General features: G+C 34.4%; 1 pseudogene; it reads left to right on the top strand.

Annotated features, from left to right (window-relative positions):
- Nucleotides 1-17462: 17462 nt before the first annotated feature.
- Nucleotides 17463-18411, top strand: LOC113611148 (mesoderm-specific transcript homolog protein pseudogene; annotated as a pseudogene).
- The last annotated feature ends 9301 nt before the right edge of the window (nt 18412-27712 follow it).

Below are 27712 nucleotides of genomic sequence, written 5' to 3' on the forward strand. Positions count from 1 at the left end.
AAAATAAGGAGCTTGCTTTTATCTGCATTAGAAATTTCTTGGCCAATCACATTTGGTGCACTGTAACTAATGGCTATAATTGTAACAATTATTTGCCTGTGCATATGTACCTTCTCTTAATTACCTGCAATGCATTTTCTTAATTTTGTAATAGTAATTTAAAACAAAAGGAACCTTGTTTCTTGAGAAATAAAGTCAATGTGTTAATTTTCCAACTTTAGGAAGAAATGCAAACATTTCACTTAAAATGGACGTATTGTATTCCGAACAACTAAATCCACTTTTTTTTTTTTTTTTGCAGTACGTGGGACTCACTGTTGTGGCCTGTCCCGTTGCAGAGCACAGGCTCCGGGCGCGCAGGCTCAGCCGCCATGGCTCATGGGCCTAGCCGCTCCACGGCATGTGGCATCTTCCCGGACTGGGGCACGAACCTGTGTCCCCTGCATCGGCAGGCAGACTCTCAACCACTGCGCCACCAGGGAAGCCCCTAAATCCACTTTTAATTAGTCATTCAGGTTTGGATTTGGATAGGAAGGCAAAGATCCTATATTTTATGAATTCTCAGATCTCCTAGGTTCCTAGTGTCTTGATAGTTTTTTTCACCGTCCCCCAGCCCAAAGAAATACTTAAGAATTTCCTTTTCAAAATAGTTATGTCAAAAGGACATGGTAATATTAATTTGTGTGCTGTGCAAAAGGTGTAGCTGCTTTTCCTTGAAAAATTTAAATATACCTAGGTGTCCCTATCGGTTTTCTGAAGTAACACAATGTCCCTCAGTACTCTGTTTATAAACAACAAATATAGCCTCCCCATGTTTTCTGGTGTAGATTAAGCATCAAATATTTGCAAGACTCCTTTATGGACAAATAAAAAGCAGAATGTAGCAGAAATTAACTGATTATTCAAGGCATGTAACTCATTAGCTGGGTAGGTATGTTTAGAATACAGGTTTTGTGATACGCAGGCCAATGAAATTTCTATTACATCAATTTATACAATCATTCTGACTAGATCACACATGGCTCTTAAAAATCAATGTATCAAGGGAAAACAATCTGAAGAAGAATATATATATATATATATATATATATATATATATATATAGTAAATTTATAACTGAATCACTGTGCTGTACATCTGAAACTAACATGATATTGTAAATCAACTACACTGTAATAAAAAAAGAATTATCAACCTGAAAAGAAATCAATGTATCATTATAGTATGTCTTATATTTTAAATATTTATATTTTCATTCAATTTAAGCTTTTGACAATATTTTACAACAACACATTCATATAGTAATGGTGCATGCATCGGGTTACATTCACTATTTATTCACTTTGCATCCATTTTATTTATGATGCAAAGGACACATTTCTTCTTGCTGACAAATTTTCAGTAATCTGCTTATACATATTGTTGTGGTTTTTCATGTTATAGTTTTTGTGTTTTGAAATGACCTTCGTTAACCCTGCTTTAAACAGTTAGAATTGTTTTTAAAAACTATTTGCCTTAGAAATGTAGTTGTTCTAGAATGTTTATTCTTCCTTATTTGTATTCATTCTGTATTTGTTTTGTTTTCTTTGTAGTAAGAACTTCTAAACTGACTAAAGCATCCTATTAATAGTCTCCTGCCTGTGTCTTGTTTAACTTAGCTTTACTGTTGATTTGCTCTCACCTGTTTTTGACCCACCTTCTTGGGCATTGGTGGTACAGTTTGATTGTTTTCAACAACATTTTATTTCACCAGTCTCTTTCCTGCAACAATTAAAAGCCTCCAAAGAGAAATACACAAAATCATAGGGTAAATGAGGCAGCATAGCATCCCAGAAATTTCACTGGAACAGGAGTCCATAAACTTGTTGGCTTTCCTAGATTATTCACAAATTATTTATACTAATCTGAACCTAAAGCTCTCCACGTTACTGTCCTAACTGTAGCCTGAACTGCATGGACTATTTGACATATACAGTCTTTATTAGCTCTAACAATCTCTGATTGGGTGGTTTAAGATATTTGGAAGAATTAGGGCAGGGCCCAAAAGAAAATGATGCTACTACAAGGACCCAAAAGGAAACTGATGTTCCCAATAAGAAGGAGTCAGTGAAGTTTGCTGGTCAATAAACTCTTAATTTGCGTAGTAAACTACTATTCTTATTATTTTTCTATGTGATGTTACATGTGAGACTTTCCTGTGGGATGTTTAAAATACACCTTATTTTACTTTTATTTATAACTTACTTATACCTTTACAATTATTTCCTACCAAAAACATGCTGAGAGATGTGTAGTAATTTTTACTTGAGTTATTTACATAACCTACTCTTTCTTAGCCATGTGTACCACTTGTTTATTTATTTATTTCTAAAGAAATAAATTGCTGGGCTCATCTTTCCATGTAGACAGTTTCAGCAACAATGCTACCTGTTTTTAAAATTACAAGCAGCAAAGATATTGAAAATCCTTAACTATGGAGACTCCAACCATTTATTCCTAACCAAATTGACTTGGAAAATGGTGGAATACTGTGTTATGTATATGTGTTCCACTACCTCTATACCAATTTCCACCTCAAAAATGTTAAGTATATATTAGACATAATTCTTTAAATGTAAAATTTCTTCATAGAAAATTTGCTCCCCAAATGACAAAGGGAAATAGCATCACTTATTGACTAATTTGCACATATATTATAGTAACACTTATTTGACATTCATTGAAAGTACTTCATCTCATATGAACCCTGAAAGTCAATAGTATTCATAAAAATTTTATTTAGTACCCATATTTGTCACGGCAAAGGTGTGTATTTTGAAACATTACTTTTTCAGTATTAATTTTCCTTCTCTGCTTAGGGCTAGGTATAGTCAATACATATAAATTTACGATGCTGATATTTGTTTATTTCACATTTCATTTTGCTACCATTTCTTTTCCTTTTCAAAGTTTCTGTTGCATTTAAGCAATAATTTTCTAACCTTAGAACATAAATCATAACATGCAATCCTGAAGAGTTCAGTTTAAAATCTTTAAAATGTGCTTCCTTCATGAAAGAGTTAACTTGTCTATTTCTCTCAGTTCTCCGAGCCCTGTTTTCAGAATACCAAAGAATTCCTGTCACAAATCTCACATTGATATATACTTATATGTCATATATACTTATACTGAAACTACTCCTTTCTCCATTTTATTTACTAAAACAGTGGATGTGTGCATGTGTGTGAGTCTGAGTTGCGTGTGTTTGTGTGTATATGAATGAAGGCAATTCTTTTCTCCTACCAGGTGGAAACATTAGGATACAGTAAAAAAAAAAAAAAATCAAATAAATTTTAACTATAAAATATTTTAGGGCTTCCCTGGTGGCGCAGTGATTGAGAGTCCGCCTGCCGATGCAGGGGACGTGGGTTCGTGCCCCAGTCCGGGAAGATCCCACATGCTGCGGAGCGGGTAGGCCCATGAGCCATGGCCACTGAGCCTGCGCGTCTGGAGCCTGTGCTCTGCAATGGGAGAGGCCACAACAGTGAGAGGCCTGCGTACTGCAAAAAAAAAAAAGAAAGAAAAAGAAAACATATATATATATAATTTTCCTATTTCATTCTCTCTCTGTCTCTTTCTCTCTGATTCTATTCTGTTATGTAAGTAGTTGGAGTGGTTAAGAGAGAAATTATGGTTAAGAGAGGAAAAGAAGGTTAGAAGTTTACAGAGGGTCTTAGTGTCACACTGAGGCCTTAAGGGTGTGGCCCAGAGGACATAATGAAAGGAGTTGAGGAAGGCACATAATATGTGCTAAATCGCATCTGCCAAAGTATCAATAGAAGCAAAAAATATTTCAGAAACTTTAATAGTAATTAAAAAATATTTTTAACTTCCTTCATTATTGAAAGTTTCATAGCTATTCCTGCACTGGATGCAAAGATGGAAAAGGAACATAAGTTTTGTAGAGAGGAAAGTAAATAAAAGAGCATATGCAACTTGCATAAGCAAGTAATTATTACAGCCAACTTTCAGACTCAGGGTCTATTTTCAATAACTCAGTGCTGTAATAAATAATGATAATAGAATTAACAATAATACATAACAACTAAATTATTGATTTTCCAATTAAGCAAAAAAGTAATATGTTAAATAAAATTCCAAGTCTTTCTCTTTCCTCAACTACTCTAGTTTCTATTTTAAATTTTAAAGGCATTCATCAAAGCATATACTCTGTTTAACTAAGGATATATTTGTGTAAGAGAAAAGAAAAGTAAAATAATGCATTTGTGTGAAATTAAAATTTATATTAATTCTTATTTTCACTTGTTTTTGTTTCTTCTCTTTAAATATATTCTATTACTTGAAATTTATTTTTGTCTGTATTTCTTTCTTTCTCATCTTCTTGTTTGCATTTTGGTCTGTTCTTTTTATTAGCACTTTCAGCTAGAAGGTGAACTGAGGTGATGCAAGAAGTTAATAATTCAAATCAGCCAAGCATATGTTTTCATTCAAGGCTGGTATTCAGTTTGGACGACCAGTGTGACTTTTGGCAGCATAGTGCTGCATCAGTACACTTGGGTCAAGCTTCAATTATGAAATTCTTGAACACGTGTTAACATGGGATGTTTCCTTTGAGTTATTCTGTGCATCCACAGAATGGACATTTCCATTTCCCCAAAACTGTGACTTTTTAAAAGTTATTCAAAATCTCTAAAATAAAATTGAGAACTGTTGACTAGGTTGCATGAGGGAGGAAGACTGTGTCAGGAAAGAGAGCATCCAAGTTAACATATGATTATTATCGCTATGGAAGCATTTGTTGTAGTTGAAATAGTGGGACTTCTTCAGCTGCAAAAAAAAAAAAAAAAAATTGCACTATATAGTTAAACAGGCAAGGGAATTCTTCATTTAAAACTATTGAAATCGAGAAGAGAGATTGAACTTAATTCCCCTGAAACAAAAGTCTGTATGTTTTTTAAACCCTGGGGTGAGCTAACTAAAAAGTACTGGGGGACATTAGAGAAGACTTGGTCAATGTGATTAGGCCATCACTGTTTGCTAATTATTCCTTACAAGCTGCTACCTTCCTACAGAGACTGTGAGATCAGAGCATTATCTCCTTAGATTATTGTATTTTTAATGGATGATCCCAAGGTCCTTGAGAAAGACATTCCTGGGTTGTAAAACTGGGAAGAGGCTGGGAGAAGATTTATATCTCAAAAAGAAAGAGAAAGAATTTGCAATTGTAGGTTTTATAAAGCAAATGCTCTAAGAATTGAGAGATCAGGAACCTATGACAAAGAAGAGACCTGTCTAAGATTTAGTGAAGCTGAAGGGAACTTTGAGGTCCTCTTGGCCACAATAAATACAGAAACATTGAAAAAAGTTCCTGAAGAAATATAGATCATTAATTTTAATCCACAGTCCAATAAGGTGTAGTCACTTTAGCCTGCCCCCATGGCATAAACTTGAATGCAAAATTATATTATCTAACTTTACCTAAGTTAGGTGTCAGTAGAACTTGATACAGCCACAAGTACTTCTAAATTAGTCTAAATGGAAAGTTTTTCTGAGAATTCCCTTCCTTGAATTTGCAAAATATAATTGCATTTTCTCTTTCATATTCATTCAGCTGTCAGCAATGACAAGCACTTTGTTTTTAAAGATTTGTGGCAAATAGTTTAAGTTGCCATCTGCAGTACTACAGTATTTTCCAATAATGCAAAAGCTGAAAATAGCTTAAGAAATGTTATCCTTGGGCTATTTATGTCTTTGGCAAAGAAAGTTCATTTAATATAATTATCCATTCTTTACATTTTTACATAGAATATGTCAGTCTTCTGACTACTGTCCCTAGGCAGTAAATTTTAAATTCCAGGGAGTATATCTTTTTGAAAGAGTATCTAAACAAGATTTTGAGACCAGCATTAGGTCATGAACAACCAGCCATACTTAGGCCTCAGCCCTTCTCTCTAGTGATAGTGAAGTATATGAAATCAATGAGATTGTTAATAGACCAATGTGGCTCTAAAACCACTCCGTTGTTAGAGTTGAAGAATTTCTTATCAACCTATGAACAATTGAATTTATAAGAGGATGTTATATTTTCACTGTGGAGATCACAAAATTGTTTTAAAATACACTGTTAAGTGAAAATGACATTGAGAAGTATATTTATCTAGAGAGTGAGGATTTTTCATAAAAGATAAAGGAGACTAAGCTTTTTAAATAGAGCATTCACAGATAGATAAGGAGACAACATTCACAAATAGATAAAGGAGACTATGCTTTTTAAATTGCAAATGGTGGAAACCTAGCTCAAAATAGGTTAAACTAAAAGGGTAGAGCAAGTGTCATCCGGCAAATATTAATAAAGAAAAGAAAATGAAGCTTTATTAATCACACACACACACAGGCACACACATGCACACACACACTATTCTGAGGGTAGGACATCTCCTCCCCAATCCTCCATGTTGAAGAGCTTCTCCTTTTCACCTGGGCATGTAATTGTTGACAGACTTCTGAAAGAAGGATGTAAGTTTCTCCCTAGGATGTTTTTCCCTGCCATATGGACAATCTAGGTTGTTTGCTATGATATATATTTCTCATCTTTTTTAAAAAATAATGGTACATTAAATGACTTGTGATTCCAATAAACAGATTAGTTTTTCCCTGCTTTATTCTTTGCATGAGAGATAGGTAGTCTTCCTTTCAGAAGAGAGTATTAAAATGACCATAGTTTTCATCTTCCCTTGCTTCCAAGGCTCCTTTTTTCCTATTACTCCCTCTATTACATGTTTTCCAAAAATTACACTGTTCCACTGCCACCTAAAATTGGTTATTACACACTAGGCATATCACCTCCAAATGACTGTAGAAAGAAAGAACTTGATGAAGCTAAGGGTAAGGACATGGTGTAGTTGGGGCTAGGATGCGTTGAAAGAGCAAAGGGGGAGTTGAGAACAACTTTGTCTGGATCAGAAAGTAGTTTCTATCTGCATTTTAGAATTTTTATCACAATATTTATTTCAAATCATCACCCAAGGGGTAAAATAGAGAAAATATTCCAATTCTTCCTGAGCTTCCTTCATGCCTTAAAATTCTCTATTTTTACACAACTATTTGTGACACATAATTAATGTTTATAAATGGGTAATTCTGTCTTGCTTGCAGGATTCAGGGTTATAGACAAAAATATGGATTTTCTTGAGACTCTTCCTGCCAGTCATTAATGAAAATATAAAATAGCATTATTTTAACTATAATTCCTAAGAAATCCTTCTGTTTATTCAAGAAACAAAAATTAATACATTTTAATCTAACAGTCTTAAAGAATTTACTAAATTCCTACCTTGTCCTCAGTAGTTTTCAGTGCTATGAGAGATACAAAATGCATTATGAGGATCCTTTGCCAAGAGCAACCTCAGGTGCCAAAGTCACGCAATAATGTTTCTATCAAGCAAGGGAAAATGTAATTGAAGGCAAAATTAGAATGACTGGGTTAAACATTACATGCTGGGATTATGAAAAAAATGAATAGAACACAGGCATCACTCTTGATGAACTCTTCACAGAGTGTACAATAAAGAAAATGTACTATAATTGAAATAGCACATGATAAGTTCAATAGTACAGATGAAAGCAAAGCATGGTAGAAGTCTACTCTGGGGAATGTTAGAAAGGAGGATACAATGGAATGAGTCTTGGGGGATGCATACAATTTTTCTAGATAGGAAATGGTTTAACTAAGGGAATTTCCAGCAAAGGAAACAACTTATGTAAAGGTATGGATGTTCAAAGAAATTTGCCACACTTAGGAAAAGTTAACTAGCCTGTGGATCATAGGGTAGGTGACAAAATACAACCTAGACAGCTGGTTTCCATCCCTCTTGTGAATGGGTTGTAAACTGTTACGAGGAATGTCGACTATTTGAGTAAAGCAAAGGGGAGTCGTTGAATGTATTAAGCAAGAGAATAATATGAACACATTGGAATTTTTTGTAGCCATAGGGTAAATCTGCATTAGAAAAATGATACTACAGTTAGGAAAATCAGTTAGGTTAATACAATAAATGAGAAATGATCAAAAGCTGTAGAGATTGGATAGAGTGTTAATACAGATTTAAAATAGCCCTATGGTATTCAAGCCTGTTTTACAGATGAAATAACCATGGCAGGCCAATACTGGTCTTTCAAAGATATCCAAGTTCTAATCCATGGAACCCGTAAGTCTGTTAATTTACATGGTAAAGAGGGCTTTGTGAATGAGACTAAGTTAAATATTTTAATATGGGGGGATAATCTGGATCATCCATTTGGGTCTAATACAGTCACAAGTTTCCCTGTAAGAGGGAGACAAGAGGATCAGAGTTAGAAAAAGGTAATGTTTTGACAGAACTAGAGGTTGGAGTGAAGCACTCTAAGCCAAGGAATCAAAGTGGCCCTTAGATGATAGAAAAAGCAAGGAAAGAGATTCTTTCCTGAAGCCTCCAGAAGGAGCACCTTGATTTTGGACTCCTGGTCTCCAAAACTCTGAGTGAATAAATCTGCATTATTTTAAGCCACTTCATTTGTAGTTACTTGTTTTGGCAACAGTAAGAAGTCAATACAGCAACCTATCCAGTAAGTGAGAAATTTCAAATTTGAAATGAGTCTTCTATTAACACAATTGCTCCTTCCCCCCAACCTGAGTCTCAATTTCCTTATACTTAAAATGAGCTGATGATACTATAAGATTTCTGAAGTCTGTTCCCAACTGAAAATTCATGTGAGTCTATGTATGATCGTAAAGGACTAGATGATTGGAAATGAACAAATGAATGATTTTGTAAACTGGCTTTTGTACCAAATAAGTAACCTAAGTGTATAACTGTGAGTACTGACTAAAATGGTTAAAGCATACTGTCTGCAACAAATTTCTGCTAGATCCCTTGAGACTTCAGAATATGGTTACAGATTAACATATCTTCTTAAAATATGTAATTATACAAGCAGAAAAACACTGAAAACCAGAAACCTGCTGTGACAAAAGGGAATTGTTGGTTCAATCAGTTTACATTTAGAATAACAGATTGTGAAACCATGGGTGAAAAAAAAAAGTCTCCTGAGGTAATTTTATCTCTAGTCTATAATCCATAAAAAGGGAACAAATTATGTGCAATCCATCACCTGTTAACTGAGCTGTGAATTTGAACAGTTTTAAGAATAATTAAATGAAATCCATTTGCACAGTTATCTAAATGTATAGTTTCTTTATGGGGCTAAATTTATTATTTTGTGGGGCGATGAACCTTGAACAATTAATTGTGATGTTAAATATTAAAATGGATTTTAACATCATGCAAAATAATTTATATCTGTATAATTATAAAATTACTGTACTGTGATGGCTTAGAATTACTCATGTTTAGGGTGCTTCTCTGAAAAAGAATAGAACACAGCAAATAGATATATCTTTGTAATTTTAAATATTCATAAGGTGTGGAAGGATAATTCAATGAGCATAATAAGGGAGTTAGTCTTTATCTTTTAAACTTAGATATTCTTAGCACCCTAAACCTAATAGTGATCCTTACCAAGCCTTTTTGTACATGAAACAATAGTGGGAACAATCAGCCTTTGCTAAATTGGTACAATATCCTAGGCTTAATGTTGCAAGAACTGAAACCCTACAACCTTTATTTAAAATCACTTGATTTTTTAGAAGTATAACAAGAATAGAGTTTGTTATGAAGACAAATATAAGGTCCAACTACAGTTTTCCTGAATAAATAACTGCTTTATGAACATCAGAGAATGGACTTCTGGGTTGTACATACTAAGGCCATGAAGAAAAATGTAAAATACAAGGTAGTCAATTTGAAATCTAAGAGAAAACCAGACTTTTCAAATATAATTTTCAAATATATCATCCTCTACTAACATCAAACATTATATATGCTCTTAATAGCAGATGACATTCATACCATTTATTTTATTTTTGTATTATTGCTTGGGTAATTGTAATTGTAGATTTTCTTTCTAGTACCTATTCCTGGCAGTAAGATTTGTTATTTGAAATATGCAGTATTATCATGGTCATACTTTTACAAACAAGTAATAAATAAGATCTGATACAAAGAGTGATTTAAAAATCTATTAATAGAAGAAGACACACAAAGGGCATACAGCCTCTGTAAAAGGAAGATTTTATAGTTTGTTATCATTTTAATCAAATCCATTGGTTGCAAGGCATTTAGGCCAAGAGAATCTTCTTGGGAACCGACTTTCCAACTCAGGAACATCCAAGAGCATGCAAAATTCTTTCATTGGTTGAATGTAAAGAAAACCTTATACCCAGTTCTATATTGATTTAATGTACTATGAGATACAATGCATGTTTCCACATTTTCTGATAAAGTTCAGAACTTTCTCTGAAACTATGCTTGAATATAAAGGGAAGAAAATGATGTAGATTAAAAACGAATGTGGAAACTTTATATCACTTCTAAAGAAGATCTTACTCTGCAATCAATGACTGACCAAATATATTTAGAGTATATACCTTATAGAATGACCAACAAATAATATGTACAGCTCTGGAGTGTCCTTGACAGTAAATAAGTTTATACTAATACATGAAAACACAAATTCATAACTAGAGGTGCATTCCATTTCCTAAATCCTCTGCCCTTTCTTAGCATTAAGGCATCACTCAGGATGAGCCTGGTCATATTTATTTTTATACTTATCTTTATTATGGGATTTAGCACACCATGGTAAGCAATAATGGTGTATTAAATGACTAAATATCAAATTAACATGTATTTTCTTCATATTTTCAATGTGGAACATGAGGTTTTAATTGAATGTATTACCTTTATGATACCAGTATTACATAAGAAAATTGGAAGACTCCGAATTGTGAGAGAGACTTGCTGCCTTGGAATTTGCTATCTGAAAGTCCATCATAAGCCTATATAGCAGTATAATGAGAATGTGAGAGAAATAACATAAAGAAACATAAAATAAATTGAAGTTTATGAAGTAATAAGCCTTGTGGTAGATTTTAAAGTGTCTCCACTAAGAAAAGGGAACCGTTTTACACTGTTAGTGGGAATGTAAGTTGGTGCAGCCACCATGAAAAACAGTATGGACGTTCCTTAAAAAAACTAAAAGTACAATTACCGTATGATCCAGCAATCCCACTCCTGGACATATATCCGGACAAAACTATAATTCAAAAAGATACATGCACCTCTATGTTCATAGCAATACTATTCAAAATAGCCAAGACATCAAAACAACCTAAATGTCCATCGACAGATGAATGGATAAAGAAGACGTTGTGTGTGTTTATATACACACTCACACACACACACATACACAATGGAATATTACTCAGCCATAAAAAGGAATGCAATAATGCCATTTGCAGCAGCATGGATGGACCTAGAGATTATCATACTAAGTGCAGTAACCAGATAAAGATAAATGTCATATGATATTGCTTACCTGTGGAATCTAAAATATGACACAAATAAACCTATTTATGAAACAGAAACAGACTCACAGACATAAAGAACAAACTTGTGGCTGCCAAGCGGGGGTGGGGGAGAAATGGATTGGGAGTTTGGGGTTAGCAGATGCAAACCATGATGTGTAGAATGGATAAACAACAAGGTCTTACTGTATAGCACAGGGAATTATACTCAATATCCCGTGATAAATCATAATGGAAAATAATTTTTTTAAAAATGTGTATATATGTATAACTGAATCACTTTTCTGTATGGCAGAAATTAACACAACATTGTAAAGCAACTATACTTCAATTAAAAAAAAAAAAACCTCCACTAAAGCAGCTCAAAAATAAAGCCTTAAAAAAATTCCACATGTCCCCATTATTCTTCTTTACTAGTTACATACAATAAAAGGACGTAAAAGGGTTGGTTAAAACAATTCTTTAAGCAGTGTTCTGCTGTCTCTTATTTCCAGAGATTTGTGGATGTGAGAGAACATACCACATCAGTTATAAACATCATAAGTGACATAAATACAAAAAGGACATTTAAAGGTAAATACTAGAAAATGATTGAATTATAGAATGTTCCAGGCATAGTGAGCAGCTTAGATTTAAAGGAAATATAATTAAGATTATGCTCGTGATTAATGATAACTGATACTGCATAGGCCTTTCATGCTTCTGAGAAATCATTCCATGTTTTACCAACCCATTTTTTTCTACCACTATTGAAGTTGGCCGTTTAAACTAGTCTCCTTTTTCCTCTAAACTCTAACATATCCTGAGGCTCAGAATATCACTTTCTTCCTATTTCAATGAGAAAACAGAAACAATTAGATGGGAAATACCAGGACCTCTGCCCACACCTCCACATCTTGTGTCTGTGTCCACACTGTGCGTTATCTCCAGTTATAGTAGAAACTGCCCATACTCTTAGCCAAACTAGCTGTCTTAGGTAGGTTTATCCCCAAAACAGACCCTGAAACAAGACTCACTTCCAGGCAGTTTATCTGGTAAGTGATCCTAGGAAAGAAAGTAAGAGAATGGGGAAAATGGAACAGGGGAAAAAGGCCTTCCCAAAAGGTATCCATGTTATAATCCCTGGGACTTGTAAACATCATCATATTTTTTTCTTTCCAAAAAGTCACGAGAGATGTAGTTAAATTAAGAATTTTGAGACGAAAAGTTTATCTTGGACTATCCAGGAAGGTTCTCAATGTTATCACAAGTGACCTTATAAGAGAGGCAGAGGGATACTATACACCAAGAAGGAAAAGGCAATTAGAGGTGGAGATTGGAGGGATGCAGACATACAAGTTGAAGAATGCCAGTAGCTATCAGGAGCTGAAAGAGGAAAGGAACCAATTTTCCCATGGAGCCTGTGGCCCTTGATTTCAGCTTAGTGATACTGACTTCAGAATTTTTGCCTTCAGAACTGTGAGAGAATAAATTTCTATTGTTTGAAGCCACCACGTTTGTGATAATTTGTTACAGCAGCACAGGAAACTACTACAGGCTTATAAAAGCACGTAAATGATTATTTCATATTGAAAGTAGAATGAGTCACAATTTCAAAATTCAGTTTTGCCCTGGCTTTTCTCTTCCCTGCCATTAAAATGATAAACGGAATATGGGTGTCACAACAAGGAACTAAACGTGTCAACATTCTATATTTCTGTAATTATGCTTTTCAAGAAACTGACTAAAAAGTCTTGTAACAAAAGCCTGATGGAATTTGAATTACTTTGGTATATCCAATATATTTCATTTTTACTAATTTGGTTTTGTGGGTTTATAATTAACTATGTTGTATATGAGGCTAATTTTAAAGCAGTATAAACTTTATAGATATGAGACTATAGAACTTTGTCAAAATTCCTTATATAGGTAGTGGTCAGAGAATATTAATTAATATGGACTAAGACAGAATCTAGCCCAGTTCCACAGCTTAATTCATTTTTTTTTTTTTTCGGTATGCGGGCCTCTCACTGCTGTGGCCTCTCCCATTCCAGAGCACAGGCTCCGGATGCGCAAGCTCAGCGGCCATGGGTCACAGGCCCAGCTGCTCCGCGGCGTGTGGGATCTTCCTGGACTGGGGCATGAACCCGTGTCCCCTGCATCGTCAGGCGGACTCCCAACCACTGCGTCACCAGGGAAGCCCAGCTTAGTACATTTTAATAAAAATAATAATTGTTAGCTTTTCAAAGATTTATACTTTATTAATACTATTAATTAGCATTAATGTATTGATTATGTGAATTGGTCTAGGACATAATGAATTTTCTTAACTGCCTGCTTGTGATATTTTTTCACTCAGATTTTCCATTATTTGCTTAGGTTTTCCCTATTAGATTTTTTTCAAATGCAATGTTAAAGTCAATTAATTAAGTAATTTTTGAAGAAACTTTTTTTTTTTTTTTCCGGTGCGCGGGCCTCTCACTGTTATGGCCTCTCCCGTTGAGGAGCACAGGCTCCGGGGGCGCAGGTTCAGCAGTCATGGCTCACGGGCCCAGCCACTCCGCGGCATGTGGGATCTTTCCGGACCGGGGCACGAACCCGTGTCCCCTGCATCGGTAGGCGGACTCTCAACCACTGCGCCACCAGGGAAGCCCTGAAGAGACATTCTTTAAGCTTCATGTAAATTTTAAATGCCTTGGAAAACAGAATTAGATTTGAATAATATTACAACACAGAAAGAGAGTCAGGCTGTCTGGGTCGAAGAATAAATCAATTTAACTTACAATTAAGTTAGTTCTGTATTTTTTACTTTTGTATTTATTTTGGTTTAGTTAATAACTGGCTTCGAATATTTTGAGATGGAATCAAAATTTTCTTTTCTTTTAGGCAAAGATTGGAATCTGAGTACTGGTGATTCTCCAGTGATCTCTCTCTTCTTCCCTTTTGTAGTTGCTCAGGTACTTTTACAAATTCTCTCTTTGTCTCATTGCCTTTCCACAGCCTTTATTGGGTGCTGCTTTAAGGTACTGAAGATTTCCTGTGCTCAGGGGGATTTCTCTTGGTTATCTTGGTCTTTACATTACCTTCTTTGGCCCCTGTTGTGAACTCAGCAAAGACCCTGTGTTCCTCTTAAGGGAATCTCTCCCAGTTGCCTTTTTCTACCCCTGGTCACTCTTAGACTGCTGCCATGTACTTAGAAAGGACCACTGCATTTTGGGTAGTTTATTTCAATTTTCCCATACTATGCCCAGCCTTGGGTGAGCCATTGTTGTGCATTCAGAAAAGACCCCCATGTACCTTGGTGAGTTTCCATTATCTCTTCTGACCTGCCTACAGTTACAAATAGGCCACTGCCTTGCACTTGCAAGGTACAACTAGATATTCCTCTGGTTATTTTTCTCAGATTTCCTACTCTACTCAAAGTCTTTGGCTATCTGCTGACCTTCAGTTTTGCAAAGACCCCTGTTCCTGGGGGTTCTTTCTTAGTCCTACTTTCTTGCCTCTACTTTTGATAGGCTCCTGCTCTTCATTTGGTAAAGGCCCCCTAGCAAAGAACTGGTTAGTGAATTACTGTATTTGGGGCTCTTTAAATTTCTAACCTGTCAGGCCTCTCTTAACATGGCCATTAAATATCTGTTAAAAGTTAAGGCTGGTAACTCTTTACCCTAATCTGTATAATGTTGATTCCTCTTTGTGCCTTGTTTACAATAGTCAGCAATCATGGACTTCTCTTCTGCAATTTAAGTTTCTTTGCATATTTAGCTCACTGTTGTTATTATTTTTTTTTAAATTAGATAGTTTTTCTTATTTGTTCATGTGGCAATGATGGTCTCTTGTAAATTTCTATATTCTAATCAGAATGGAAAGCCAAATGGCATGTTTTACCTACTGCAATTTTTGCTTTATGGACTAGGTGCTTGAGGGAGGCAAGTATTATTTTATAGGTTCATCTACTATTAAACTGGATTTTTCACAAAAAACTATTCTCACATTTATGATGCATAATGAAATTATATATGCTGATCCTGGAATGAGGCAAATGAGAATGATCTTGAATGGAATTGTGATTAGAGAAATATAAAATTAACATTTTAATTTATTTGAGCTGTAATTTGTTATCTGTTGCTGGTCCTGTTCCCATTTTAAATTCAGTGGCTCTTAATAAAGTGAAATAGAACTTGGACTTTTTATCTGTCATTGGGGCTTTTCTGTTATATTACATCAATGAAACACTACCGTTCTAAGTATAATGACTTTCTCTGCTCCTATTTTTAAAATACCAATTGATGATAATGTTCTACCATAGCATATCATTAAAACTTATTATTAAAGAAAAGAATCCTCCAAATATATATTATGAGAGATACTGGAGGGTATTTTTTTAAATATGGTGAAGAAGTAGTGTATATTCAGAAGAGTAGACTAGTATAATTCTGCCCCCATTCCATTTACAGTCCTTACAGTTTTTTAAAAGATGAAGTGCAAGCCTTATTAAAAATGTACACCTAAAATTCATTAGAAGTCATTATACTTTGCCCTCATACTGTTTTTTCTTATATAATTATGATCTTGTTTTTATAATCTTACTCAGATAGGGAAATATTTTTTAGATATTTCCAGTTACATTAATGTAGTAAATATTCTTGCTGTGATTAATGAGGGACACTGATATTATATTCACACTCAAAATGATTTTCTTATTTAAAAAATGATTGCCACTTTCCAAGAATACCTTTGCTTATTGAAGTGAAACATCTGAATTTTAAACTTAACTAAAGCACATTGCATTATGAGAAAATAAATCTAATAATATAAGTTTATTTTTCTCAAAACAGTGTTTTTCATCTAAGTTGTTTAGAAACCCACTGGTGCTTTAAGAATTGTCTAATTTATTTATTCTCAAACTTTGGTCTTAGAATCCTTTATACTCTTAACAATTATTAACAAACCCAAAGAGCTTTAGTTTATGTCAATTACATTTATCAATAGTTACCATATTAAAAATTAAAACAGAAATTTAAGTAACATATTTATTTTTTCATTTTAAAATAACAAGCATATTAAATGTTAACATAAATATTTTTGTGAAAGATAACTATCTTTCAAAATATTTAGCCTATTATCTTTAATGTTTGACAATACATGTCAACTGGATCACAGGAAAACTCTATTATATATTCTTTAAAGAATGAGAGTAAAAAGGCAAATTATATCTTCATATTATTATGGAAATAATTTTAGACAGGCAGAAGCTATGAAAAAATTTTCAGAGTACCTGGACCACACTTTTAGAACCACTGAACCATTAAGTAAGACACTGAAATATAATTGCTGAAGTACCTAATAGTTCGTGGATAATTCTTCCATTAAAACTTAACTCTTCAAGGGACTTCCCTGGAAGTCCAGTGGTTAAGATTCTGTCCTTCCACTGCAGGGGACGCGGGTTCGATTCCTGGTGGGGGACTAAGATCCCGCATGGCGCAACAAGGCACCCCCCCAAAAAAAGAAAAACCTTAACTGTTTGATACCTCTCTGGCTGTCTCTTGTGGATTTAAAATTTCCCCAAAAGTTGATTCAGTTTGTTATAAAACAAACTAACACACCTTTGTAAAGCAATTATACTCCAATAAAGATGTTAAAAAATATATATATATATATTTACTTAACATGGTACCTAGCACAAAGTCAGTACTCAATAAATATTAGCTATTGTATGTATTATATTAACAAATATTAACTATTATATTAATTATATTAGTACACATTAGCTATTATACTCATTATTATAACATTATTAAAATAATCATATCTATTAATTATTCATCATAAAAAATAAAAAAAAAATTCCCATCCAAGTACTAACCAGGCCCGACCCTGCTTATCTTCCGAGATCAGACGAGCTCAGGTGCATTCAGGGTGGTATGGCCGTAGAGGCGGAGAAGCTCTGGCCGCAGGAAGCGCATGTGCAACAGGGTCCCCAAACATGGAGTCTTGTAGCCCAGGCCTTACCTGAATCAGGATGAAGGAGTGGTGGGTCCAGGTGGGGCTGTTGGCTGTGCCCCTGCTTGCAGCCTATCTGCACATCCCCCCGCCCCCCCAGCTTTCTTCTGCTCTTCACTCATGGAAGTCATCAGGAAAATTTATTTTTACCTACAAGGGACTGCGTATCTTCTACCAAGACTCTGTGGGTGTGGTTGGAAGTCCAGAGATAGTTGTGCTTTTACACGGCTTTCCAACGTCCAGCTATGACTGGTACAAGATTTGCGAAGGTCTGACCCTCAGGTTTCATCGAGTGATTGCCCTTGATTTCCTAGGCTTTGGCTTCAGTGACAAACCGAGACCACATCACTATTCCATATTTGAGCAGGCCAGCATCGTGGAAGCTCTTTTGCAGCATCTGGGCCTCCAGAACCGTAGGATCAAACTGTTGTCTCATGACTATGGGGATATTGTTGCTCAGGAGCTGCTCTATAGGTTCAAGCAGAATCGATCTGGTCAGCTTACCATCAAGAGTCTCTGTCTGTCGAATGGAGGTATATTTCCTGAGACTCACCATCCTCTCCTTCTCCAAAAGCTTCTCAAAGATGGAGACATGCTGTCACCCATCCTCACGTGACTGATGAACTTCTTCGTATTCTCTCAAGGTCTCACCCCGGTCTTTGGGCCATACCCCCGACCCTCTGAGACCGAACTGTGGGACATGTGGTCAGGGATACGCAACAATGACGGGAACTTGGTTATTGACAGTCTCTTGCAGTACATCAATCAAAGGAAAAAGTTTAGAAGACGCTGGGTGGGAGCTCTTGCCTCTGTATCTATTCCCATTCATTTTATCTATGGGCCACTGGATCCAGTGAATCCCTATCCAGAGTTTTTGGAGCTGTACAGGAAAACACTGCCGCAGTCCACAGCTAGAGGATCCCATGGGCTTCTTGAATGCATATATGGGCTTCATCAACTCCTTCTGAGCTGGAAAGAGTAGCTTTCCTGTATTATTTCCCCTATTCCCTTATCTGTTGTGTATTCCACTTAGCAAGAAATGCCCAAAAGAGGTCCTGGCCACCAAACACTATTCTCTCACAAAAGTCCACCTGACTCGCACTGATGAACAGCATATAGTAAAAAGCCAGCAGAAGCTCTAAGGGTGACCTAATAGTCCACCTCCCATTCCTTTGACATCTGATCAAGTGTATGGACTTGCCTTTGTCTTTGTGTTAATAGGGAATTCTGATGGGCACTACTACTTACTGATGCAGAAAGACAGACAGACATTCTTTTGCATAAAAGTCTTTGAAACACTTCTATGGACTTTTCTGAAATATTTAGAAATGCTAATTTCTGGCCCTGGTTGGAATTATCTAAAGGTGCCACCTTCACCTCACCTTGAATGGCTTTAATTCTCTAAGTGACACAGCTTCAAATGAGAATGAGTCTCCCTTGTCATAACTTTGGATTTAGTTTGATTAGCTGCTTCTAACTGTAGTCATTTTGTTAGACTTTCATTTCAATAATGCAATATTCTAATTATACTTTAAGACTATGATTTACCTACACGTATTATGTATGTATTTTATAAGGACACTAAACCAGCAGACACTTACTCTAGCAGAGTATTTTAACCTTATTAAACATGTTTCATTTCTGAGTAAACTGAGGTAAAGCCAAGCCATTTACAGAATTTCCTAAAATCACAGAACATTAAGGACAGTAGTCTCTGTGCCAGAGATTTACTGTTATTTGCTGTTAGAACTGGTCTTTCCAGCTAATAACAGTCGGACTCGTCATACCTCAGTGCTTAGAAGCATGTCCCTCCTGAGCCAGAGTGGAGAGGAGGGGATCGTTGTACAGTCCAAGTTACCAGGCTGAATATATACTGATTGCTTAACTTCTCGTTGGTTGTCCCAGAGAGGGTTCCTCATGTAGCTCAGCAATTCCTGTACTTTACAGATGGGAAAGTTCCAGAAACTTTAAGAACAAAGTCTGAAAGTTCTATGAGTAAATGGTGCTGAATACTTTTTTTTTTTTTTAAGCCACAGTTTCATTGTCTTAGTTAAAACAGGATTATTGAGTGGTGATTTTAAATTCTTTTTTATTTTTTTATTAGCAACTTCAAGTATAACAACTGGAATAAGTGTTTATTTTCTATTAATAAAAATGAATTTTGACAAAAAAAAATATAGAACTGGCACCATGAACATTCTCCCACCTCTTTGGCAAAGGTAATTTGATATGATAATATGAAATCTCTAAACCAATTGTATTGTCTAGCTTTTCTGTTTAATATTTATATGTCTAGGGCCAAAATGATTCACCGTAACATTTTTTACACTAAATAAATGTAAAGATTGCATTTGGTTCAGAATAAAGTTATGTTAATTTCTGTTTCTTTCCATCCTGGTGCATGGCAGATGCCCAATCAATGTTTATTGAGTTAACTTCATTTAAACATCTATCAGTTGAAGACATAGCGTGGTAAGCAGCTTTAGTCATGGCTCCCAATGACCCCTCCCTCCCAGTATTCCTGCCTTTGTGCTCATCCCTTAAGTGTGGGCTAGACCTAATGACTTGCTTCTAACCAATAGGATACAATAAAAAAGATGAGATATCACTTTCATGATTAAGCTACAAAAGTAGGTAACTTTCTGTCTCTCTCTCTCTTTCTCTCTCTCTCTCTCTCTTTCTTGCTGTTACTGTCTTTTGCATTCTTGTTTGCCTGATCAGATGAAGCAAGATGCCATGCTGTGAGATGATCTTTGAAAACCCCACATGACTAGGAACAGAGGGACAGTCAACAGCTTGTGAGCCTCAGAGCCCTCAGTCCAATAACCCACAAGAAACTAAATCTATCCAACAAATAGAAGAGTCAGCTAGGAAGTGGATCCTTTCCAGTCAAGTTCTGAGTTGATTTCCATCAGTAAGACCCACACTCAAAAGACTTGGCTAAGATGTACTTAGATTCCTGACCCACAGTACCTGTGAAATAATAATTGTTGTTAATTTAAGATACTAGGTAATTGAATAATTTGTTATGTAATAATACATAACTAAGACACTTAGTAAGAATTGTGATATGGGATAAAAATAAGTGGAATAGGAACACTGCTTATAGACTTTTGGAGATGGTAATTCACAGTAATTTGTTGTTTTAGAAAGAACAAGCTCAATTCTAAATGCCAGATTGATAATACTCCTATTACTTAATAAGATTCTTTTAAAATTGAGTATTTTACACCATTTTCTTTTTATCTTAAATTTTTAATTTTATTACACTTTCTACAAATAAGTGTATCCTAATATAATATGCTTTTATACCTTAAAGTTTTTTGGATTATTTTATTATCATCTTCAACAATATCTGTTTATTACTTATCCTTACTGCTATCCCTACAACTATATCCTCTAAGTATAGATATAAATTTAAATTGAAAATATTTTTTAATGTCCTTTGACCAGATGTGTTTAAGAATTTTTGTGTGTGTGTGTGTGTGTCTAAGAATTTTAAATGCATCTTCTGGAATTAGGCATCATTAGAATTAGTATACATCAGACATATTACATTTTTGATAAATAATTATTGAATATAAATATAAAATTATGAAACTGCATATTATTGTGATGAGCAGGTCTCTTTTCCAAATTATTTTACATATTAAATGTTATTGCCTCCTGCAAGAATAAGACAGAATACAGCATCATCAGCTGTTTTGATTTAAATAATGTAATTGCTAACAAGTCTGGTTGAAAATAATAAGTAGAAAAAAATTTAAAAGTTTTTTATGACAATATCACTCAATTATTTATCTCTTTCTGTGCTATATGTTGAAACTCTAATATATATTCCTTGAATTCTTTTTAATGTAACTAATTGGAAACCACATGTATTTCACAACAATTTGTTATTCAGTGATTATCGCTCACTTCCTCAACCCCAACATTGATATTTGAAATTATCAGTTTAGTCACTAAGTTATAAGCTTTTTTTTTTTAAACTGAAGAAGATGGAGCATAAAAAGAAGACTCCTGTATGTTATCTGATGATGAGCCTTTTCTCAGGCAGGATATTTTTTAATGAATGAATATATACTAAAAGCAGTTGAAAATTAGCAAAATTAAAACTGTTCTGCAAACTTTGCCTTGTAGCACTCCAGGGGCACAAATAGCCAAAAATGATGATTTTCTTTCTTACCATGTCAAAAAGATTTCACTGTTGAAATAATTTCAGGATTTATGAAAGCGTCTCTACTTTGTAAAATCTACCTCTGAAATATTTTAGATACATTATTGATTTATGTCCTAAACTCCAAATAGAATTCCAGTTCTCACACATGTGCATCTCTTCGTGTACTTACAGTGGTAAAGAATATACTATCGACTCAATTGTACGAGTTGAAAATCTGGAAGTCATCTTAAAGCTTCCATCTCTTTTGTCCACTGTAGCAATAAATCAACATGCTCCAACTGTTTTACTATCTATTAAATTGGCATATACTTCAGGCTTTCTTCCCTTCTGCATAGATTCACTGCCACTGCTGTAGCTTAGGCAGTGATACCTTTTCTGGCAACAGTTTCCTAAATGTTCTTCCCTCCTTTAACCTATCTACCATTCTAATGCACTCCAGAATGCTGTGCATGTAGTCATTGTAATAAGCATTTTTGATCATGTCATCTTTTCTCAAAATTCTCCAATGGCTACTCATTATTTAAACGATAAAATCAACATTAATTAACCTACTCTGTAAGACTCTCCATGGCATGAGCTTCATGTTCTGACAGGTCGTAATTATGCATTGTCATAAATTTTCATTAATACAAAAATATTCTGTTCTAGTACAATCAACTTTCTATTTATCTGCAGCACCACACAATAGCCATAGTTCTTTCACAATAGTTTCTAAGTTTCTTATGCATTTTCTGTGTTTCCCCCCTCTCTTTCTATCATTTTAAATTACCCTCCATGCAATCCATGTATTCTTCAAGCAACAATTATGAGGCATCTACTCTGTGACCATTGCAATGCTAGACCTCAGAGATAAAACTATGACTGTCATTATCATGCTTTGGAGGAGAGTACAGTTTAATGACAACAAATAAAATTTTCCTCCTGATTTTTTCCCTAATGAACTTTTACTTATATTTTGTCTCATTTTAAATGTGTCCATCTCTTTGTAGGTTAACCTGACCTTATCAGGCAGAAGTTAAGTGTTCTTTCAATTATGACCAGCATGCTTCTTTTAAATGCATCTAGTACACAAAGCATTTGGAATATTTTTAAAGCTTGTATGTTTGATATTTTATTAGGCTGTAAACTTCTTTCAGTGAGGAATTTTTGTTCTTTCGGTTTTCAATTCCATGTACTATATAGTTTTGAGCACATATATGTGGTTAATAACATCTAGTGAATTAAGTGTTTGAGCGTCAATCCTCTGAAAGCTATATGTACATCTGCAAGCTATGTTCCTTATTTCTTAGATCCCGCAATTGTTGTCGAACTATGTTAACATTAGAATTTGCTAAAAGCAGTGCCTTATTAATGAAAATCAATAGCAATAAGTAACAACACCCTACTCAGTGTCAAAGCCTATTTAAATTTAAATGGAATGAAAAGTCATCTAGTTAAAGTTTTCACTTAAAAGATCTACTGAAAAAAGACTTTTAAAACAGAATGGAAAAGTAAGGTTTATGACCTGTATCTCTTGTCTTCCAGGGCAATCAATGCTTTCTTTACTAGATAAAACTCTTCTATTTTTTGTTCATGTGTTTTTATCCTCAGCCAAGAAACAGCTTTCTTTTTCTCTGTCCCTTTAGCCACTGTAGGGAAAAAAATATGACTGTAGGAAATTGTCATATATTTTGTTATTTCAGGCATAATTAGCAGTTCACAATGTTCTTTGTTCTCAGAGAGCAATTTACTTGGATCACCATCACTGCATAATTAGCAAGTGCCCACTATGTAAATTTGGGTTTGCTTTTCTGCCCATCACTGATTTAAGATAATTTTAATTCCAAGTAAAAGAAAACTCAATTCAAACTTATTTAAACAATTGAGAGAATGTTTTGACTCATATAATTAAAATTCCTAGACACAGTTTGTTCAATGCTCTGGCATGTTTTGTTTAAAATTCTCTAAGCTTGTGATTCCCCTGTATCAACTTCTTCTTCGGATTGGCTTCTCCCACTTTAGCAAATGGCTTCAGCAATTACAGGTCTCCAATTAACAGACCATCTTATGCAGAACAAGCTTTGCACTGAATGAAAAATGATTGGACTTAATCCCTTTAGGCAGGTGTATACCATGCACCAATTATTTTAGGCTTGGTTTACCTGGTACAGTCACTACGGTAAGAGGAATGAGGATTTACTCACTGATTTATCACCCAAACAATGTAACTGTCACATGGGGAAATCGTAGTTTAGATGTGTAAAGATAACTACAGTGAACAATATAAACTATCAGTTAAAAGAAAATATTAACCTAATTCACCTTTCAAAAGTCACTTATTTTCACTTATATGGTTAGAAGAATTCATCAGATGAAGCTGCACTAGTGCAGCTACACTGCATCGAGTTATTTATGTTATCAATTCATTTCCCTTTACTGATTGAGTCTTTCCCATCTTCATACAAAATTGCTATTTATTCCATATTTAAAACTAACTAGGTAACAAAAGAAAACAACAGCAAAAACCCTCTCTTGACTTTATTTTCCCTTGTAACAATTAGCTTATTTCTTTCATTTGATTGATAGCAAAACTCCACAAAAAATTATCCACATATACAATTCTAGTTTCTCTTCTTCCATAGTTCCCCAAACCCACTCCAATAAAACTTTTGCCACCAGGCTTATTAAGGTTAAAAACTACCTGTACATTTCAAAATCCAACGGTCACTCTGTGTTCCACAACCTGCTTGATCTGGTTGAACTCTTCTTTCATGAAATGTTTTAATTAGCTGGCTTCCAGGACACCATAATTTGTGTTTCTTTCTTTCTTTCTTTTTTCCCTACTAATTCACTGGCCATTTCTTCTCATTTTCCTTTATTAGTAGATTGTCATGTTTAAGAATTCTTAGTACAAAAAGAACTTGGGAATCTTCTTTTTTGTCTTTCTACACTAGTCTCTTGGTGATCTTATGCAATTCATGGCTTTAAATACCATCTGCATGATGACAACTCCTAAATATATATATCAGTGATTTTGTATTCTCACTTTAATCATAAATTTCATGTATAATTATCTATTAGATATGTCCACTTGACTAAGTGGAATCTCAAACTTAATATCCTTGACTTACTTCAAGTTCACCTCCTGACATTCCATACAGAAACAGTCCTGATATTCCCGATCAAAATAGATGACAATTCCATTTTTCTAATTGCTCATGGTAAAAACACTAGTGATACAATCTTGATTCCTTTATTTGTGAGGAGTCCAGATATAGACCTTCTAAATTCCCATTCTTTGATTCATAAATGATTTGCTGAATTTTTTGTGCTCACTGATTAATAAGAAAATGCTTTTAACTGAATTTTGGTTAACATTCTCTCCTTTCCCCATACCCTGAACATGCCTCTTATTATCTAATAAGAGTATTAGGGCTAAAATTGATTAATGAGGAGTTTGACTTTAAAATGAGGTGGTCTATTTATAAGATAAACTATATCTTCAAGAGACATTTATAAAATATGCTTTAAAATTCAGTAACATAAAAAAGTTTTAAATTGGTTGTTTAGTGTTTCAAATCTTATTCATGAAATCATTTAAACAAATTTCTCCGATAGTTCCTATAATTACTTGAAAATGTCAATGAACTAGTTTTTAATGTTTGGTCCCACCCCCCAGATCATGCAATCAGCTTGTTCTTTCCCTGGTACACTTATGTAATTGTTTTAGTTAAAAGCCTACGGTTTATACTTAAGACAACTAAATGACATAAAGATGAATTGCACTAAGGAGCTGTTCATAGTAACTGAAACAGTGTCATTTGCTGCATGTATGGACTGTTGCAAAAGTTTGAGCTCTGGGTATACAACCTACTCTTCACCCCTTGTAGAAAAATTACCTGGCTTTTCATAATATATTGTGTTCTCTATACTATCTTGTGGTTTTCATTTTCTGTGAAAGCATGATGAATGCATTATATATAAATTCCTAGTCTTTCTACTAAATGCAGGGCATAGCCATTAATTAAAGTGTGACCATTCCAGTTTATAAAATATAGCTTCAACCAAACTGGCAGACATCACCTGCTTCATTTCTCTTTGTTCCAGAAGGTAACAAGAAATATAGTTAACCTTTTCCTCACCACATCTGTATAATTTTATATCTCCTTTTTAAAACATTGGAACACACATGCACATACATATTGTAAACCAACTACATGAGCAAATCAATAAACTGTTAAGATGGTATAAGTGTGATCTTCGTGTGAAAAACATATTATTAAATTCGATGAGTATAAATGTCTAATTTTCTAACCAACTATATTTCAATTATATTCAATATATTACCATTAAAAAACACAGAGGAATTTGGTGTTTATGACAGTTGATAAAAAAGGAAGTAAATTATATATTTCAATAGAATTTTTTTTTTTTTTTTTTTTGCAGTACGTGGGCCTCTCACTGTTGTGGCCTCTCCCGTTACGGAGCACAGGCTCCGGACGTGCAGGCTCAGCGGCCATAGCTCACGGGCCTAGCCGCTCTGCGGCATGTGGAATCTTCCCAGACCGGGGCACGAACCCGTGTCCCCTGCATTGGCAGGCGGACTCTCAGCCACTGCACCACCAGGGAAGCCCTTCAATAGATTTTGAAATTATTTTTAATGACATAAGTAAGTAGTTCAAATAGGCAAAAATTGCTAGCATTATAATTTTTTCAGGTTCAAAGGCAGATAACTGCCAATCAAATTTCTGCTTGCTTTATTATTGTTTTCACTTATACTTTAGTCAGATTCTACTAATAGAAATATTTTACCACATTCTATTATTACCTTGGATTTCTAGCAAACTAAAAGAATATTATATCGGAATGATTTGAAAATGTTGATTTGAAAATGTATCTATGCTATTTATAATGAAAATAATGGCTGCCTTTTTAGTCGCTTTTAATCACTATTTAATACTAGGGAAGAAAATGATAGATTTTAGCTCTTTGACATTTATACAAAACTTAAATATCCTATAGTAATTGTACTAAAAATTAATTGTTAATATATTAAACTTTGACCCCAAAATTATGGTGTTATGTAATTTTATAAGAATTCATTTTTTCACATGCAAAATTATATCATTTTAATGATGCATGAGGGTGTGAGGCAGAGCGAAAGTGTCTATGGCAATAGAATTTAAAATTCAATTGCAAAGTTATATTATTCTCCCCAAAATAGATAGAATGTGAATCTGGAATCGTTTTTAGGTTGTTCCCAAATTTAACAATGAATTTTTAAATCCTAATAACCTTGTTGGATGAGCTCTCCATATCCCAGAAGGGAAGAACATCAAGTCCTTTCTATTAATGAAACAAATTGTTCCAGTATAACTTGTCTAACAATTAAAATGTAAAATAATTATTTATTGTGACACTTCTTGGGATAATTTTAAAGCAGCTGAGGCATTAGATCTGGTTCTATGAATTCTTGTCCTAAGTAGATATACTATCATGAATGGTCGATTCTCTCAAAGTGTTGATCATAGCAAATAGGTGTAGTAATAATTAATGGCACAAAATCTCCCATACAGTTTTACTGAGTTTTTATGATTATATTAAATAAATAATAATATGGTTATATTTTTATTTGTGTCTATTCTTTTTAAATGATTGATGCCTTCTACAGTTTTATTTTTATAATATAGGTTTACATACTAATTTTCTTGCAATTTTAAGAATCTGGTAACTCCAAATTTTGACTTGGGAGTTAGGTAGTTATATTCTTAATCAGTTCAGACTGCTATAACAAAGCACCATAGACTGGGTGGTTTATAAACAACAGAAATTTATTTCTCACAATTCTCAAGGTGGGACGTCTGAGATCAGGGTGAGAGCCCTCTTCTGAGTTGCAGACTTCTTGTCATGTCCTCACGTAGTGGAAAGGGCAAGAAAGCCCTCTAGGGTCTCTTTCATATGGGCAGTAATCCTCTAAGGTCTCTTTTATAAGGGCATTCATTCTATTCATGAAGGTCCCATCCTCATGACATAATTACCTCCCAAATCTCCCACTTCTCAATACCATCACATTGAGGGTTAGGATTTCAGCATATGAATTTTAGGGTGAC

Source organism: Aethalodelphis obliquidens, unplaced genomic scaffold, assembly GCF_003676395.1.
Source record: "Aethalodelphis obliquidens isolate GAN/ISIS:26980383/991018 unplaced genomic scaffold, ASM367639v1 scaffold68, whole genome shotgun sequence".
NCBI lineage: Eukaryota > Metazoa > Chordata > Mammalia > Artiodactyla > Delphinidae > Aethalodelphis > Aethalodelphis obliquidens.